Below are 18260 nucleotides of genomic sequence, written 5' to 3' on the forward strand. Positions count from 1 at the left end.
AATCTGAAGCAGCAATCTGAACAAACTGCAGCTTAGGCAATGCTTTATCAGCAAAACAGTTATGGATTTTTGGTTAGCAGCATATCGACCATGTATTTCAGTGTATTTGGCAGTTTTATCCTTTAATCTGCTTGTAAACCCTTTTCACTGGCTTGTAAGATAGGCTTTCTCAAAATATGTAAACTGCAGAGGTGATTTTGTGTAATGTTACACTGAGGTGAGCATCTCTCGTGGTTAATATGATGCCATTTTTTCATATTTGGACTATGGGAAAAGTTTGATAAGAATGTAGTTATTGATTTCAGTAAAAAAGGGCAAGAACAGAGTAGGTCAAGCTGGACACAAGTAGATAACCACAGTAGGGGGTTTCAAAATACTTTTGAAAGTTGGAATGAACCCAGTGAAGTCTGCATTGGGGCAGTGAAATGTACTGAACACTATTGCTTTCAGAAGTAATTCCTGATTTCTGCTGGAAATAAGACCAAGTACATGGGAATAACAGTGATAGAGCTCCTTTGCGATACTGTTGGTTTTGCTGTGCGTAGAAACTCTTCAAGATTCTTTCAAACTATTTTCCACTGGAAATTTAGTGTGCATTTTGCAGGAAAATTTGCCTATGTCCTTGAGTTTCAAGAACAAGCAATTGGTTTAAGTTGCAACTCCTGCATGATGGAATACACCTGAAAATTTGCAATATTTGTTCCAACAATCCAGCAAGATTCAATATCTAGTTGTCAGGAATTCACCTGCCTTAGAGATGAGTGCCTGAGGACAGGTTTTGCAGGTGCGACTTCGCTGCTGAGCCCTGCTGCCTAGGTCTGCTTATCTAGACATGGACTTCTTGCTGCAGTTGAGTATGCAGGCTGCCATGGGCATTAAGCAGTTCAAATTGTGTTCTCACGTTTTAATAACAGCAAGTTCCTGCCCTTCCGGGGCTGGATGATAATAAAATTACTGTGTGGAGATGGAGGGAGGACAAATGAAAAGGTGGAAAGCTCCATGTGACAAGCAATATGGAGGAATAAAACATTTCCAGGGCTTTCATTTGTGCTGCATTATGGGAAATGGATGAGAAATGGTTTCTTTGTTCAGTCAAGATTTTGTTATGAGGCAGCTAGGTCACCAAGGTTGACTTAGAGTGAAAACAGGAGAATATTGATGACCCCTCATTGCTAGCCAAAAGCAGGGGAGAGGAAACAGCAGTTCATTTAAAACTGAGAAGCGTAAAATGTCACAGAGCACAAGCTTTCTGTTTCATGAGAAAACCTAGGTAGAGGACTTCCTGTTCTCACTGTGAGTAGGCGTCAGACTTGATTGTACGTACAGTCATAGATGTGCCAGGTAAAAGCTGTCCCATTAGCCATGGCCTTCCCTTGCAATCCATGCCAGCTTTGTAGTACTTGCATCCACTTATTGCATTCAAAGGTAATGACTGAGAAGTTTGTGTTTCTTTCCATCTCTCTTTCCTCCCTCTAATAGATTAAACATTTTCTGTCTCTGTAAGAAATGAATCAATAAAAATGGCTGGAACTCCTTGAAATGTTCATCATGGTTTTTTTTCAGTTAAAGGGTTTTTTGATGACAGCGCTTCAAGTCTATTATGTAGTTAAGAATCCTAACCTTCCCCTAAGGTAGGTAAGTAATATTCTTTCCATTTACAGCTAGTTAAACTGCAGAAAATCAATAAAGTAGCTTATCAAAAGCAGCGCAGCATTATTTCCTGAGAGGAATCTGGGACTCACAAGTTTCTAATGACACTGGAGTGTATTTTTGAAAGACTGTGCTGCTGGGTCCTGACATAATAATATGCACATAAAACTTGCAGGTAGCCACACAAGTGAACAAGAATGCTGTTTTTTGTATTTCTTGACTGTTTCCACATGCCAGTCATATGCCACTCAGTTAACTAGCACCATTTGCTAGTATTTTTGTTAACTCAGGTTTTCTGAGTACTTTGTCATCAATACACAGAGAATGTCCTAAATTGCTAGCAAAAGGGCAAGAGTCAACTTCACTAAGCAACTTCTTGAGGCCTTTTCTTCATTGGGTACAGATCCCTCTGCAGCATGTACCAAAGACTAATTGATTCCTTGGTACTGTAAAATGTACCTGTGATGGAATGGGATGAAATTCTTCAAAGGGTTAAAATAGTAATCTTCTCTCCCTGGTAGGGCTCCTTTTAAGTATGTTTGTTTATACCTTTTCAGATTGTCTCCATTGATCATTTTTCAATGCCTTGTTTTCTTTTCTCTTTTACTGTTTAAAAGTTACTGTGTTTTTTCTGCAAACAAGGAAAAAGAGTTTCTACATAAAGAGCGCTGTGGAATATTACCTCTCTGTGTTCAGAAAAATATGGAAACAAATCCAAACAACTAAGTGTACAGATTTTGAAAAAGAAAAATACTGTGCATATATATAAGCAAATAAATATATCTGCATACATAAGTAAACACACGTGCCCATGCATACTTTTCCTAAGTCACTACAGCTGCTCTAGATGCATCTTGTTCACAATTGTATTTATGATATTATCAACTCATGTACATCAACACTTTATTTTTCCTGTATCCGAGAAAAAAAATGGTTTTAGATGAAGTTGACATTGTATGATAGGTCCAGAAAAGAAGGGGTACTTTTTTTATGGTTGAATGCTGGCATAAAGTCCTTGAAAGCATAAGGTCCTCCTAGCTTGTAGTTTTTCCAATCTCTCTGAGCTAGAGCTGCAGGAATTAAGTCCCTACAGTGCTCTAAAAAGAAAAAGTGGGAGACAGACAGCACAGACCTTGATAAACACATCAGAAGACCTATTGATCCAGAAGTATTAAAATTGCTTGGAGTTCGATACGAGGAAAGCATCCAGTTGTTTGTGTAGGTTCTGTTGGACAGCAGCTCAAAGTCAGTTCATGTTTAGGGCCAGATGATTGAAAATAGTATATGGCCCACATGGACAGGTGCCTTGAACCCTTGATATAATAATGCCTTTTTTCTGGCCAGTGAAGATGGGATAGTTAGAGGCATATTGATTCTTGATGCAAGTTTGCTCTTTGCATTAAAAATTGGGCATGGAATGTTGCTGTTGGTCCAGGCAACTCATATCTGACAGTGCTAGCTAGCCAAGGCATGCATGAGGTAGCAGAAGGTAAAACTTTTAAACTCCTATCTGCTCAGGACTTCTTTTACACAGACTCAAGAACAGGATAAATTGTACAGGGTTGTAAGTGAAATTCTTCTACCTCTCTCCCTTCTGGATAGAGTCGCAGCTTAGTAATCTCTTAGCTGTGTAATACAGGAAAGATTCAACACTGAAACTTAAAAAATCCATACTTCAGTGTTACTCTTGTGATATATTCTGCCCATCTGACACTGTCTTTGGTGCCTTGTACAGAGAAATTCTGGTCTCATACACAGATTATTTTTTTTAAGCTGAGCAATCTCTGGAGCAGGAGATGGGAGACTTTAAAAAGCATGTCATGGCTTTGCAAGAGTATGGCTTTGAAATTGGGAGAGAATGTCTGTGGGCTGGCATTTCTCAGCGGAACATTAACAGTTGGTCATGATCTCCCAAATATACCTTGGAGTTTTTCATCCTGGCACCTAATTTTTGCACCTCTAAAAGATGGCACCCCCAGCCCTTGATATCACATTCGTCTCCTCAGTCTTGACTCTGAGGTAAGACTGCCATCTATTGAATCCTCAACATTATCTCCCCCAAAATTTAGCTTTCTACCTAAATACTGACCAGTTGTAGTCCTGCTTTTTTTTATGGGATCTGGTAAGATTGGAGGCCTCCCTGGCATGCCTTCAGGCTAGATCACCTTGCAAGCAGAGATCAAAGTGTCAGAAAGTAGCAGCTGAGCAAGAGCTCTTACCTTGCTGCACTGATTCTTTTTGCACTGAAAGGAGCCATTACAGATGCATCTTTCCAGAACATGGTTGTCAGATGCATTTTTTGAGGGCTTGTCAACTGCAGTAGGATGCAGCTGTCTTCCATCAAAGAGAATTTCAGGCGCTTGAGGATAATAGAAAGAAAGAGATAAGAATAACTTTCAGAAAACACAAAATTGGAACATGATTATAAGAAAAAAACCCTTCCATTCAGCTCATTGATTCCTCTCAATGGTTTTTCTCTGCTTTATATGCAAGAATACTATCAAGTGTAATAAGATTCATACCCTGCACAGTAGTAGCAGAAATTTTTAAAAACACTGGCAGTATGCATTTCTGAAATGCTGCCTTCTCCCTAGACACCACTTCACCGTAATAGTTTGATAATGTGGAAATTCCATAAGCCCAACACTTGAAATTTAAAATTTTTTTTTGCTTTTCAAGATGTATTAAGAGCCTGCTCCAAGGCCCATGGAAATCATCTGCTGAATGCAGCGGACTTTTAAATAAGATTCCCTCATTTAAAGAAGAAAACTGACCACAGCCCAAGGTTGTTTGAAGACATGTCTTTTCTGGATGCCAGTGCGTTGGGGCTCTAGCAGTTTAGCTAAGCTGACAGGCCTTGAACGTTCTTTGTTAACCTCCAGGGACTTCCCTTGCACAGCCAACAAGGGCCTGTGCGGGAGGATGGTGAGGAGGCTGACTGGCTCTAGACACGCAAGGATCACTACCAACCTAGTGCCTGTTGAGTTTTCAGACATTCCTTCTCCAGGCACTGGACAAGTTTAAAAACTTAATTTCACTTGGCATATTCTGTGTATCTGTCTAGAGGACCTCTGTAAGGCTTTCCTTCCTTAGCAGTTTTCCCTGGAATATCTCCTCTGTATAATAATTTCCAATGGTATCACCTCTTTCAAGCAAAATCCTAAATACTGTGCACTGCAGGATGAAGCTAAGCATCTAACATGTCTGAGTTTAAGTTGTGAATCCCCAGAATATTAAGGATTCTTATTATTTTATGTTGCCTGCAATGGAAATGTTTGCAGCTATGCCAGCTGAAGAAGAAGGTGAATCACAGGCCGAGTTCTTCTTTGCTCTCTCAGAAACTGATGAGAATTACTGGGAGCACTCAATTCCAAAGTGTGGTATATTCCCCTTCAGTGATAAAGCAGCAAAGCTTTGGATTTAGGAAGGATAATGCTTTCCTATCCAGGCACCATAAATGAGATAACCCATCCCCATCAGAAGGCAATGGAAAAGACAAGGACCAAAGGTTAGCATGAATCTTACGCTAGTTTGTCATTGCCTGGACATTGGAAATCCACTGTGCTGTGCTCACCTTCTACAGCCCAAGGAGCAGAGGCCTCATGTTGTTCTGCATGTAGTAGTCACTTGTGGCCCTTCTCCCAAGGCTGTATGAGCAGTGAACTCCTAAGGGAGCCGGAATTGCTCGGCCACTGTAAAGTGCAGTATAAGAGATGGAAATGTCCTCATCCCTTAGGGAGATAAATTGGACGGACACAGAAATGAGAACAAAAGGGTTTGGAGTGGATTGAGCAAATAATACATTTTACCACAAAGAGGATCAGCTCATATTGGGTGAACATATTGCTCAAAAAGGTACGTTAAAGCACATAACTGTTCATGCATGGACTTGTATGCTCCAGCGTTCTGTCTGTTGGTGGTCTTGTCACCCACTTTTCTCACTTAGACAAACATGGGCTTCACCCAACCTAATTCTGCACAGTGATCCTGTACAAGGCCTTTCAGCACAATAAAAGTACCTGTGCAACAACCTCTATCTGAACTGCATCTCGCAGGGGCGGGACTGACAGAAAATAACCTCAAAACTGAAACATGATTTTCTTCCTTGCAAAATCTCCATTTTCTTTCAGTCATGCTTGGGGGTTTTCATTCAGACATCAATAAATTCTTCCCTGACTGCCAGGCACACAGAGAATGATGATGGCCCAAGAGCTCATTGTGTGCTCCAAATGGCAGTATCTTGTCCGTTTCTTGACTTCAAAGTCTAAGGGAGATTTGGTTCCCCTGAGCACATTGGGTAAAAAACTGGGAAGTAGTTGGGCATTTACAAAAATAAATTTCCCCACGCTTGGTGTGAAGTATTAGCCAGAAAAACCAACTAATGAGTTAATGTATGTGTTTTATTCCTCCTGAGGCAAATATGAATATGGATCATCATTTGTTTATGCTGGACAAAGAATTTGCATAACTTTAATAGGGCTTTCTATTAGTTTGTGACAAATAACAAAATGACAATATATTCATCATTCCAAACCCATTAAGCCTGTCATCTTTGCAAATGATTGATAAAATGCTCTGATTTAGACTTGCACATTTCATGCACATTTTACTACAACCACTGTTTCATGTATGAGGCACGGCATTCTCACCAGTTTCTCATCAGGGATAAGTAATTGGCCAATTAAGTCATTGGCCATGATATCTTGTGGAGTGGAGTTAAATCAGTGATAGTCTATCTCTGAACAATTTGAATCTTAATGTGGGATAAATTAAGCTGCCTCTTTGCAGTTGCCTTCATATGGAATCCTCTGGTTTGAATAATGGAAAACCTGAATTTGTCAGTCAGGTAGGACTTCAGTTCCCTTTATTGTCACAGATTTGTTTCCAAACTGGGTTCCACCTCTACATTTATTACTGAAAAGAAATTACCAGTTTGGTTGATAGAATAATGCCTCCCTTATTTATGGCTGAAGCCTGACATCTTGGTAGCAGGAAGAATTTTGTCAGGATGAGAACTCCAGGACTTGATTTTGGAGCTTTGACAGATTACTTTCCCCCAGTAATTTTGGCTTCTTAGTGCTAGGAGTTGAACTAATAGTGGCAGTCCAGTAGTGTCTATAGGTTTTGAGCTGTACCAGATCTCCACTGTATCACAGACACTGTATAAACCCATAGTGGGGAAAAGTCCCAATCCTGCAGAGACTGCAGTATAAACAGGCAAGATGATGGGTAACAAAGAGGAAATGGTATCTCTGTTTTTCAGATGGGGTTTCACTATTCACACAGGATAACAGAACAGTAAGGCTGTTTTCAGAAGTGTGGAGAAATAAAGCATTTTGCCAAATGTCAAAAAGAGAATTTTTGTTGGAGTAGGGTATAAGCCGAGGTTTCTTGAGTCCCAATACACTACTCTGATCAAAAGACAATTCTCCTGCTTTGTGATTTCTAAACAAAATTCAAGCATATCTCCCATAGGCTGGAAGCTAAGTAACATTCTTCTAGCAGATGAAGAAAAGCACTGTACCAAGTGGGGAAGGGGCAAAAAGTAAACAGAGATCATAAAAATAAATTAGCTTTTCTTTTTTTCCCCTCTAAATAATTTACAAATATCTTAGCAACACTGCTAAAAATGTAAGAATTGTTTCTGTTTGACTCAGAGCACTGCCTCATGTTTGGAATATCTCGTTTTAGCACTCAGGGTTAATCTGGATGCTTGGATAAGAAGGAACAAAAGAGGTGAAGTGTGTGTTTAAGCTCCTAGTAACAAAAATTGTGTATGTGACTGAGGTTTGCTGTTTACACTCCTGGATCACTTTTCTGCATTCCTGTGCTGGCAGTGGGTGTTCCCTAACTCAGGACTGAATGTTTTTAGCAAAGGCCCTCCCTGAAATATGCAGCAAACTCAAATCCTTATTTTTAAATTGAGCCCAAGCCCAGGTATTTTTCCATAGAGGCAGGGACCTCCAGCAGGGGAGGTACAAAAACACCGTTAAACCCATAAGTTCCCTTAAAAAACCAGAATCATAGAATCATTTAGAAGGGAAAAGACCTTTAAGATGCTCAAACCTAACCATAAAAAAAACCAAACCCAAACCTTTTTGGTTTTGAAGAAGCTGATAAAATATAGTTTATCTATTCCTGACTCATCCTTTGGTTATGAGTCAGACAACACATATGCAGAAGCAGTAGCAGGACCACGAAAAGTCCTGACTTGGACTACATTTTCCACTGAATCTGTGGAGTTGCACCCAGTTTCCAGTAGTGAGGAATTTGGTGTGATGTCATGTGGCAGTTCCAGGGGCAGATTGTGGAAAACAGAGAAGCAGGAACTTCTACAAGCATTAGTAAATTTGATTTACAGCCTTGGAAAGAACTTGGATTAATGTAGTGGCAAAACTATACATACTTTAAGCAAAAGAATCATAAACCTGTGTTTCTATAGTTGTAAGTAAGAAAATGTATTGGGTGATATGGTGAAGTGTTTTAAGTATAGTAATGTGATTTTATAGTTTAAGTTAAGAATTTAGATGTTATGATAGAAGAATATGTGTGTACGTGAACTAATAAGTCATTGGTTGTGGAACAGATGCAATGCAGTAAAAAGTAGTAAAGGTGACAGGTTTTAAAGTCAAAACAAAGTTTCGTGTTAATTGCTTATTGGACTAAAAAGTTATAAATTACAATGTAAATTATGGCGACTTGTTACTAAATCACAGCCTTTGAGACTGATGCCTTGTTTGTCTTTAAGTAATAAATCGTGATAATCATGATCGTCCCATCTCTTGGATAATAAGGTGCCGACAAAATAACGATAATGACACAGATGAGGAGGGCAGTAATGTTGCCTCTGCTTCGCCAGAAAGATTTCCTGATGACAAAAGCAAAATGTCAGCCCTGATTGTGGCGTTTTCCCAGCCCAGCATGGAAAAATGAGTCGTTGAGCATTTCTTTTTGGTGCTCTGTGAACTTTTTGTAGGTGGATCATGTGTTCATACACTGAGGAAGGAACAGACTTGGCTTTTCACACCACATCAGAAGAGCTTGATTGCTTTTTTGGAGGGAATGTGCCCAGACACCATCAGGGGATAAGTAGTAACCAGCTGGTGAGAGGTATTTAGAACAGAGACACATTTGGCGATTAAGTTTTGACTGTTTCACTGATGGCCTTCAGCCTCCTTTCCTTAATGGGGCAGACTTGGCAGCATGGAGGAGTCGGAACACCTGTCTGTTGGCTTCCCCTGCTCCGGCTTCAACATCGTTTGAAACACTGGACATCTGCTGCTAGACCCTGTCTTTGTGAGCACTTGCATACATTTTCTAATACTTGCATATGAGATAAATGCCAAATTCATCTGGGGCAGAGTATCAGGAGTCAAAAACTGAAGCTGAACACCTTGGCCTCTGGAGCAATCAGTGAGCTTATTTAAAAAGAGCTGCAGAACAGTAGTGCAGTGGGTCTCAGCTGTGATGCATGGTAGGCTTGTGCAGACTCTGAAAACAAGATGTAAAAAGCACCTGCATTTAATCAGTCTGGGGAGAGTTGTCTCTGAGCTTTATCAGGACTTCTGATCAACTGCTGGTGCCTAGCAGCAACCAGGGAGGTACTGGGAGTTGTTATTTCACTGGCAAGATATAATGCTGTTGTTAATTTAATGCTCTTTAGATTGTTTAATTTGGAAATTCAGATTTAATCAAATGTCAAACTCACTGTCCAAATTCCTAAATTAAACATGAATTGTTTGGAAGCTTCTCCAGAACTGCTGTTTGTTTCATCAGTCCCACAGTCACTTTTATTGGTTGCAGAAGCAACCATTATGCAACAAGGTAATTTGGCCCCTACTACAGGGGTAGGAATAGCTGTCTTGAGACATTCTGAGCCCATTTTCTGTAAGAACCTGTGATTTTTAATAACATCATCAAAGTCATGGTGGTGGTGGCTGAGCAGGAGTGGAATAAAAACCCACAAAAGAAAGGGCAATTCCCATTCTTATTAAGGCACTCATTTGGTCTCTGTATCTTGTTGTTTGTCTGCTTAATGACTGTCATCTCCTCGATCCTCCCAAGGGTATTCATGTTTGTCTGCTTTTATAAGAAATGAGTCATCGAGTTTGGGCATCTTTGTCGCATAAAAGCATCTACAAAGGTCTGAATGTAAACACTAGGGTTTTGTTCTGTTGGTTAAAATCATGCTGTGGGATTCCTCTCTGCAAACGCTGTGCTGCCTAAAGTGATATGTAATAGCTTTGCAAAAAGGGGGAAGACCAGACCTGGAATGTAAATATGTATGGTTATTTGTTAACAGTTGAAGCTCTGGAGCAACTTTTTGATACTGGAGTTTTTGGTGTAGTGTTGTACATGTCTGAGTGCTACAACACTGCAGTCTGGTTCCTTGTTAACAGCAAGGGCTTGTGTGAGCTGAGTGTTGCTGAAAAGCCTGTCCCACTTCTGCTTGTGAACGGTTCACAACAGATATACAGGTCCATCTGGTTTTTATTGACCTCCTTCCTCACTGGCACTTTGTAACAGCGTTGAGGATGAGCTGTGAGACAGTAGCTGTTCTAGATTAGAGTACAAATGCCATGTGTCTCCCCATGTTGTCCTTCTGAAGAGTTGAAGGATTGGAGCAAGGGCTTTGCACAAGCCTGTTATTGCATAAATGCGCGTGCTATCAGAACAATTTTCAGGACAGTGTGGTTTCTGACCTTTTGTAAATCCAGAACAAATGAAACAGTTTTATTTCATACTTTTCTTAAGCTAACTGAAAGCATAATTTAGTCCTTAATGCAGTGTATAAGAAATAAAATGGTCATTAAGTCCCTTAAAATAGTGACATTGTACTCAGTCCAGGAGGACTTACCGAAACATACTCTGCTCCTCAGCATCACAGACAATGCAAACCCCCTTTGCTCAAAAAATAGTCTTAATCAATACCACTCATATTTTTTGTTGCATTTATGATTGTCTTCCAACTTTTCTTAATATAAGCAGCTGGCTGTAGTTCACTAATTCTGTTCTTGTTGCTACTGGCAGAAAGGCAGTTAAAAATGTGTTGTGTTAGTGCAGAATGGGTTTTCAATATGTGTCGCAGCGGGGATTACTGCAACAAGTATATTTCAAACCAGGAGTCCCGTGGAAACCGAAGTATATATGGACAGATTCGTGGTAGATGTTTCAGAGATGTTTATTTCTCCAGCCACATGGCCGGGGCTCAGCTCAGGAACTCCCCGGTCACGGGACCCGAGGGTCCTTGGCCACCCCGGGGAACACAAACCAACCCATGGGAACGAGGCTGAGCAGGGGCAGGGAAACGCCGTGTCTGTGCCCTCAGGGCCCCTCTCCCAGGGCTCCATGGCAGGGGAGGGACCCCAACATCTCACCCGTTTTATTTTAATAAAAGGAGAATGAAAACAACTGGGTAAACATAACAAGAACAGTTTCAAGACAAAACAAGCCACCCTCCTGAGTCTTTAAATGTCCGAACAGATTCTCTGGAACCTCTTAGGGATGACAGAAGGGGGACAGAACTCTCCGGGCATGCTTTGTGGGGAAACTGAGGCAGGAGAGGGTTTAATTTCTTCCCTCCCCCTTTTCATCCCCCCCTCGGTACCGGAGAGGAATTGTAGGGAAATGGAATTGTATAGGGAAGCCATGGGGTGAAAAACGGATTAGGAATAAACTGGGGATAGGGCAAACTTAGGAAGGGGTTCATATTGGGTATAGGGTAAAAGGGGGAAGTAGGCTGTGGGTAGGGAAGTTGCTGGAATGGATATTGTTTATAATTTTGTGCATAGCGGCTGCCTTTGACTGGAATACCTCCAGGCCCAGTAACATTTGCTGCTTGTAAACCCTTCTTTCCTTGCACTATATCAAACTGTACAACTTCTCCATCTCCTACACTTTGCAGGTAATTTTTAGGGTTATTCCTTTTAATGGCAGTTCTGTGGATGAATAAATCTTCGCCTGTATCATCTCGTGTTATAAATCCATAGTTGTTTTTGACATTGTACCATTTCACAGTTCCTGTGACTTTCATTGCTATAACTCCTCCTATCACGCGTTTGCATGTTCGTCGTGGCTGCTGGTCCCGCGTGGCCGCCGCCTCGCCGACTCCGATGTCTCGGCCGGGCCCCCGCGTTGCGGCTGCTCCGCGCTCTCCGAGCGGCGCTGCTCCGGCGTGTCTGGGCTCTGCGCGGCCCCGCGTTGCCATCGCCGCTGGCTCCGTGCCCTGTGAGCGGTTCCGCTCCGCAAACTCCACGCTGCTTTGGGTGCGGCCCCGTTCTGGCTCGACGCTGCGCGGCTTCTCGTGTCGCTGTGGAAACCGCTGCTTCTCCCTCCGCAGGGCTCTCCGAGCCGTGTGCTCAGAGCGGGCTGCCACGCCGATGCCCGGTTCCTGGCTGCTCGTGGCCCACGGCACCCGCGGCGCCTGCGGCATCGCTCCCTCGATCGTGGTCGCATGGCCGGGGACCCCGAGACAGGGATGGGGTCTGTGGTAAGGCGCGCGCTCCCGAGGGGGCCGGGAGCATCCAGCGCAGGCACCTCCACTGGCATGGCTGCAGTCGTGTGCTCCCGGGATGGCGGCCGCGCAGTCTCGGCCACGGGATTAGTATGATCTTCTGCTTTAGGGGTAATGGGACCGTTCAAATGCTCCTCAAGGGCTTCCCTGATTATAAGGTATGCATGGCAAGCTTCTCTTTGATCCCATACTTTATCCCAGATCTCATCCCAGAAACACCCCTCACAAGATACAGGAGGTTCGATATTAAAAAGTAGGTCTCGAGAAATACAGGGGAACCTTTTGAAAAGCCAGATGAAAAAGTGTTCTAGATCTCCCAGTTGCATTACTTTTTTGTTTTGTTGTTCAAGGATTTCTTTTACTTCTAGATACATTTTTCTCTGTGGCTCAGAGAGCCCCATTTCCCACGATTCTTCCATAGTCCAGGGAGAATATCCAAACCAAGATGAGAAGAGAGAGGTCTAGAGTGGTTATTTTACTCACGAATCTTCCTCAGGGATCGGTGTCTTGCCCGCATTCTCCACCAGTTTGTCGCAGCGGGGATTACTGCAACAAGTATATTTCAAACCAGGAGTCCCGTGGAAACCGAAGTAGATATGGACAGATTCGTGGTAGATGTTTCAGAGATGTTTATTTCTCCAGCCGCATGGCCGGGGCTCAGCTCAGGAACTCCCCGGTCACGGGACCCGAGGGTCCTTGGCCACCCCGGGGAACACAAACCAACCCATGGGAACGAGGCTGAGCAGGGGCAGGGAAACGCCGTGTCTGTGCCCTCAGGGCCCCTCTGCCAGGGCTCCATGGCAGGGGAGGGACCCCAACAAATATGCACCTAAATTTCGGCCTGACCCATGTACTCTTTTATGCCAAGAACACTGAGACTCGTGTCCCACAGCTGTTCAGAGATTGTCAGTGGTACCAAAAAACTTGCATTCTGGTCAGAGTAAAAAGAGGTGAATCTTCACTGCAGTGCTGCAGGAGGTACTGGGGATGCTTCATTGAGGCAGTTGTAGCATTTGGTATTGATGGGACCCTTGGCCTTGTCAGATCCATCGCAGCTGGAAGTGACTGAAAACTTCTGAGCCTAAACCAGTAAAAGTGTTTTTGTTTGTGTGTAAGGTGGGACTTCCCTCAGTTCAGCTGAGCTGTTGAACATCGTCAGAAGCCAGCAAACAGCTGCTGCTTACCTCTTCCTCACTCACTCTGTAGTTTTTGACCTGTAACTTTAATTTTGTTTCAGCCTTATTTTTACTCAAATGCGACTCAGACTTGTCACTGGCACCTGCAGTATGTGGAGCAGGAGAGAAGGGAAAGCAGGAGGGAGAAAGGGATAGGAAAGGAGCTGGCAGTGTGGTCAAAGCCAGATGGTATATGAGTATGTTTGGGGAATGATATCTGGCTTCTGAGAATATTTTATACCCTTGTTATTTAATTTTTTTTAAATAACATAAGAGTCTGCAGTTAATATTGCTTCATCACCAATGTGTAACAGCTAAAATGTGTTCTTCCTAGTGCTGCGGAAAGCTGTGTCCCAACTAAAGTGTGAAGCAACATGTCAGAAAAGCAAAGTGACATACTGAGTCCTGAGCAAGACTTTTCTTTTTTTGCTGAAGGGTAATGAAATCTGAAAAACATGGAAAGCTGTTTTGGTTTAATAAATCTTGCTTTAGTGCAAGACTGGTAAAGGGCAATATGAGTATGCTGTGAAGTGAACGTACAGAACGGGTAATTTAATTTTGTTGCTGTTGTAATCTGCTGGGCATTTTTCCAAAACAAGAGTAGGGAGTAACTGGCGTATTTCATTACAACTGCCCAGATGACTAAGAGGAGATTAAGCCTTTAATTACAAGATGGAGCATCCTGAGCCAGCATTACAGCTTGTGACTGAAGCCACAGTCAGTCCTAGAAAAATCTAGAGGGTCTCAAATAGATGACCTGTATGTACCTGCTAAAGACTTTACATCTTGCCTATTTACATACTTATTTTATTGAAATTATACAAATACATGTGTAAGAGGATTAATATTTTCCATGAATTAGAAATATTGTCATGCATCTGGTCTCCTAGCCATGTGGCATTGAAACAAACTGACAGCCAGTTCTTTTCCTCTATGTTTGCATATCAGCAACATAATTTTTAAAAGGTGCTAGCCTGTGTGGATAGGACCTTTAAACACCACATTTAAACCCCCTGTCTCCTTTTTGACTTTTCCCTTCAAATTAGCAAGGCTGGTTGCTGTCAGCTGTTGTGAATGGTTAACATTCTTGCTGATCTTACTTGCCATCGGACTGTCAAGATAGGAGATGACATGCAATACTCATGTAAAAGTGGCAGAGAGAAGATTTTTGGTATTTTTTTTTCCCTTGTTGTAAAATAGTTAAAAAGCCAAATGGAGAGAAGATATCAAGTACCAAGAAGGGCTGTCTTTTGACAATATTTCATCAAACCAGTCTGTATGAAGGAGCTGATTTCTCTTTTATCCAGAACATTTATACGGAATAATGATCTATCATTTGAATGTTTTGGTTTTTAGGGAGCTCCTTCAACTCTATTTGGCTCTGATGGGAGTTGGAAGGGCTCAACTTATTACAGGAAAAGAGCCCTAAAATTATGCCTTTAGGCACAAAACTTGGGCAGTTAAATTTGGGACATTTTCAGTAAATTATGCTGGAATAGTAGCTAGAGCAGAGTGAAAAAAATTATTCTGCTAGTTCATATACATATGTTGAAGATTTGGCATGGAAAGCTGTATTGTGCCAGTATTGGATGGTCTGCCAGCAAAATGAATGAGATAAGCATTCAGTGCCATAACGCTGGGGTATTGCAAGCAGTACCTGGCTGTGAAGAACAGTCATTCTCTGTCAGCTGCACAAAGCTGCAGGACGTGGGTGATTTTGTTACTCAGATACCTTAAGGCCTGGAGGAACACCCGACTCCAACAAAGCTCTGGTGCTGTGGATGGTTCTGTTCTCCTGCACCGGGAGCAGGGTGCTTTAAAAGCGGCAGTTGAAAACAGCCATCAAGTCAGACCTTTTTTAACACACACTCAGTGTGTTTTCCTCATGTGTCTGACTCTGGTTGGCATGAGGTGGCCTCTTCCTGAGAGAGGTCTCTAAGAAGAAAGCGTAAGTGCAGGGTTTTGAGACATTACAGTATGTTTGTCTGAGACAGCAAGAATGAAGTGGTTGCAGACATGTCAAATGTAGTTGAGTGACTGAAATATGGTGACCATCAGGAAAGACCTAAAAATGAGCACAAAATTCAGCTTTAATGGGATTACTGTGAAAAATGGTGTCCTGTGTGTGTGCAGTTTTTGATGTTGCTAATCAGAAATCCTCTGGATGACAAAAAGTGTTATGGAGAAGCTCTAATTTTGCATGGGATAAGTGCACTTTCTCTTTTGAAATACAGCATACGCTGGCAATGGCCTAGTGAGTTGATACTCTCCAGCATGTGAGTTCAGGCAACACTGCTGTTACATCAGTGGGATTTTTCTGCAACTTAATTGTCGCTTAATAAGAGGAGAGGATGTTTTCAAAAGTGAAAATATCCCTGCTAGCTTCTTTGGAAAGGAGTTTTATCTTGAGAGCTTTGAAGTTAACATTAGAGAAGTCAGTAAACTAGCAAGCATTTTGGTATGTAAAGGTCAAGGATAACTATTAGATAGAGTGGCTGGCAGAGAAAATCCAGGCATTTAGCAGTGAATTCATGCCACGGTGAGTTATGATCAGGCAGTTAAATAGCAGGGTGATTTGCATCATCCATGTGGCACCGCTATGCTATTAACCATTCCTCCTAGTGTCCTCTACAACAATGTTTTTGAGAGTTTGTATTTAATTGCATATATATCCTGAGGCCCAGACTTCTTGTTCTTGTGTGAGTGGCTTGGCAAGGATATCAAAAGCTGCAGGATAGGGCACATTGCTTTAGCGTAAGAAATTCAAAGACTACATTAAAGTAGCTCTTTCCATTATTTGTTCTTATGTATTCTGCTTTTCATCCTTTGAACATGACAGGAATTTATTTTCTTTTCCCCAATAGCAGAGTGCATTGTGAGCACTGTATATGTCCCTCAGCTATGACTGAAAAATAAAGGAGAGAACAGTTGCAGCTATTCCGTAGCCAGCGGCAGCAATCACTGCATGCTGCGTCGCCTGCTTGGCAGGCTCTACAGCTCCCTGCTCAGTAGCTGGTGCAATTACCTCAGTTTATTTATGGTTATGGGGGTACATAAAGAGTAAATTTGGGGGAAATGTCCATTTTCATGGTATACCTGGAAGCCTCAGTCACTGCACAAACTCAGCAACCTTACTTCTGTTAAGGCAGAAGCTGAAAACCCATCCATTCCAACCCAGCTATAGACATCTTTCTTGGGCGTGCTTCTCTTGTGACCTCACATCTGTGTTCTCAGTGATCAGCCACATTGAAAAAGAAAGGCACGCAGCAGAGGGTACATCCTAGTGTTCTAGTTTGGTTTAGGAATCTGGTTTGGATGAGAATCCCTCCAGTTGTCTGCGCTTCTTATGCTTTCATTCACAGCAGTCCTGGTGCTTATGAACTGGACTGCTTTTGGATAAAACTAAGAGAAACTGCACCTCTGTATGCAAATTTCTCTTATTCAATCCATGGGAGACTAAAGCAAAGCTAATCCCAAGTAAACTGCCCTGAAACAATAAGATGTGGTTTCTGGACCTTTAGCAACGCTGCCATACAAAACTAGTCCGATTTGGCTACATTACTTGCTTAAGAGATGTAGCCTGGAACTACTGAGCTCTGTAGAGCAACTTGTTCTGTGGAGTTCAGCTCAAGCCTTCATGCATCTCTACTGCCATGTAGAAGACTCCATATTCAAAACCTCTCTTGATGGAGGTGGTGATGGTGATTGTCTCAGCAGCCCCTAAGTACTCACAGCAGGGCAGGGTGAGAGGACCGCAGACACCAGCAGATTCACAGCTGCCCAGGGAGGAATGCTTTCTTTATCCTACAGTAACTGTGGTCCTTTGAAGGTGGATGATCCATATGAACTCCACTTTCATTTAACCTCAGTGTTGTGATGAAATGCCACCACCAGGACTCTGGATTTGTTAAGGAATGGAAGAACAATTGCAACTGCTTCATTTCACGTGCTGTGAATTAAAAGTTGCTGAATACAACACAGGATACAAGTACTTCCTGAGTAACAATGTTTGTTACTACTACCGTCTGGATGAAACAGGACAGATTATTGTAGGTATATAGTTGTTAAATGGTGTTTGGGTTTTAGGAGCTCTCTTGGTTTTTTGTTGTTTTTTTTTTTCTGCTAAAGGAATTTTCCCCCCATACATGTCGCTAGGGGAAGAAATGGCTAGGTACTTAAGAAAAACAAAAGAGCTGGCTGCTCTTTTTGTTTCACCTGTGTGTGTGGTCAGTCGGTCTCGGCGTTCGAACAGAGAGGGTGGCTGCTGTCTTTGGCTGCTTTTCCTTCTGCCAGACAAACCCCGGGATCCCAAGCCCGCTTTCCCTGCCCCGCTGGGAGCCGGGCCGTGGCCGCCCTGCCCCCGCCGTTGCTTCGAGCCTTCGCTACGCTGTAGCCCTGCTCGCGCTGCCTGCCCGGACCTCCGGGGTTCCCGTTTGGATATATCTCGTCTGCCACCCAGGATTTGTGCTCGTCCCTGCCGTTCCAGCCTGCTGTTCCCGAGGGTCCGGCCGGACACCGGGATCGGCTGCCCAGGGGTTTGTGAAGCCTTTGTCCCATCCCTTCCCGGGATCCCAGGCCGCCATTGCCGCGTGCTCCCCGAGCTCGCTCCGGAGCGCCCCCTGCAGCCGCGGGGGAACCATCGCACCTGCCCTGCTCACCGGGAGCCGCCAGCGCCCCTGCCGGCTGCGAGCGGAACTGCACCCGAGGGGAAAGGGCCCGACAGCCGAGAAGGCTGGGACTGGGTTTGTGATTGTTTGCTGCTACTGCCATGGTTATTGCTGTTTGTTTGACTGGTTATGCACATACAGATATATAATAGTAAAGAACTGTTACTCCTATTTTCCACATCTTTGCCTAAAGGCCCCTTGATTTCAAAATGATAATAACTCGGAGGGAAGGGGGTTGCATCTGCCATTCCAAGG

General features: G+C 42.9%; 1 protein-coding gene across 2 annotated transcripts in view; it reads left to right on the forward strand.

The window, feature by feature from the left end:
* Nucleotides 1–18260, forward strand: part of TMEM108 (transmembrane protein 108) — a 165525-nt gene that overhangs the window by 36183 nt on the left and 111082 nt on the right. The window lies entirely within an intron of this gene.

The sequence above is a fragment of the Coloeus monedula genome (genome assembly GCF_965178545.1).
Source record: "Coloeus monedula genome assembly, chromosome: 1".
NCBI classification, from domain to species: domain Eukaryota; kingdom Metazoa; phylum Chordata; class Aves; order Passeriformes; family Corvidae; genus Coloeus; species Coloeus monedula.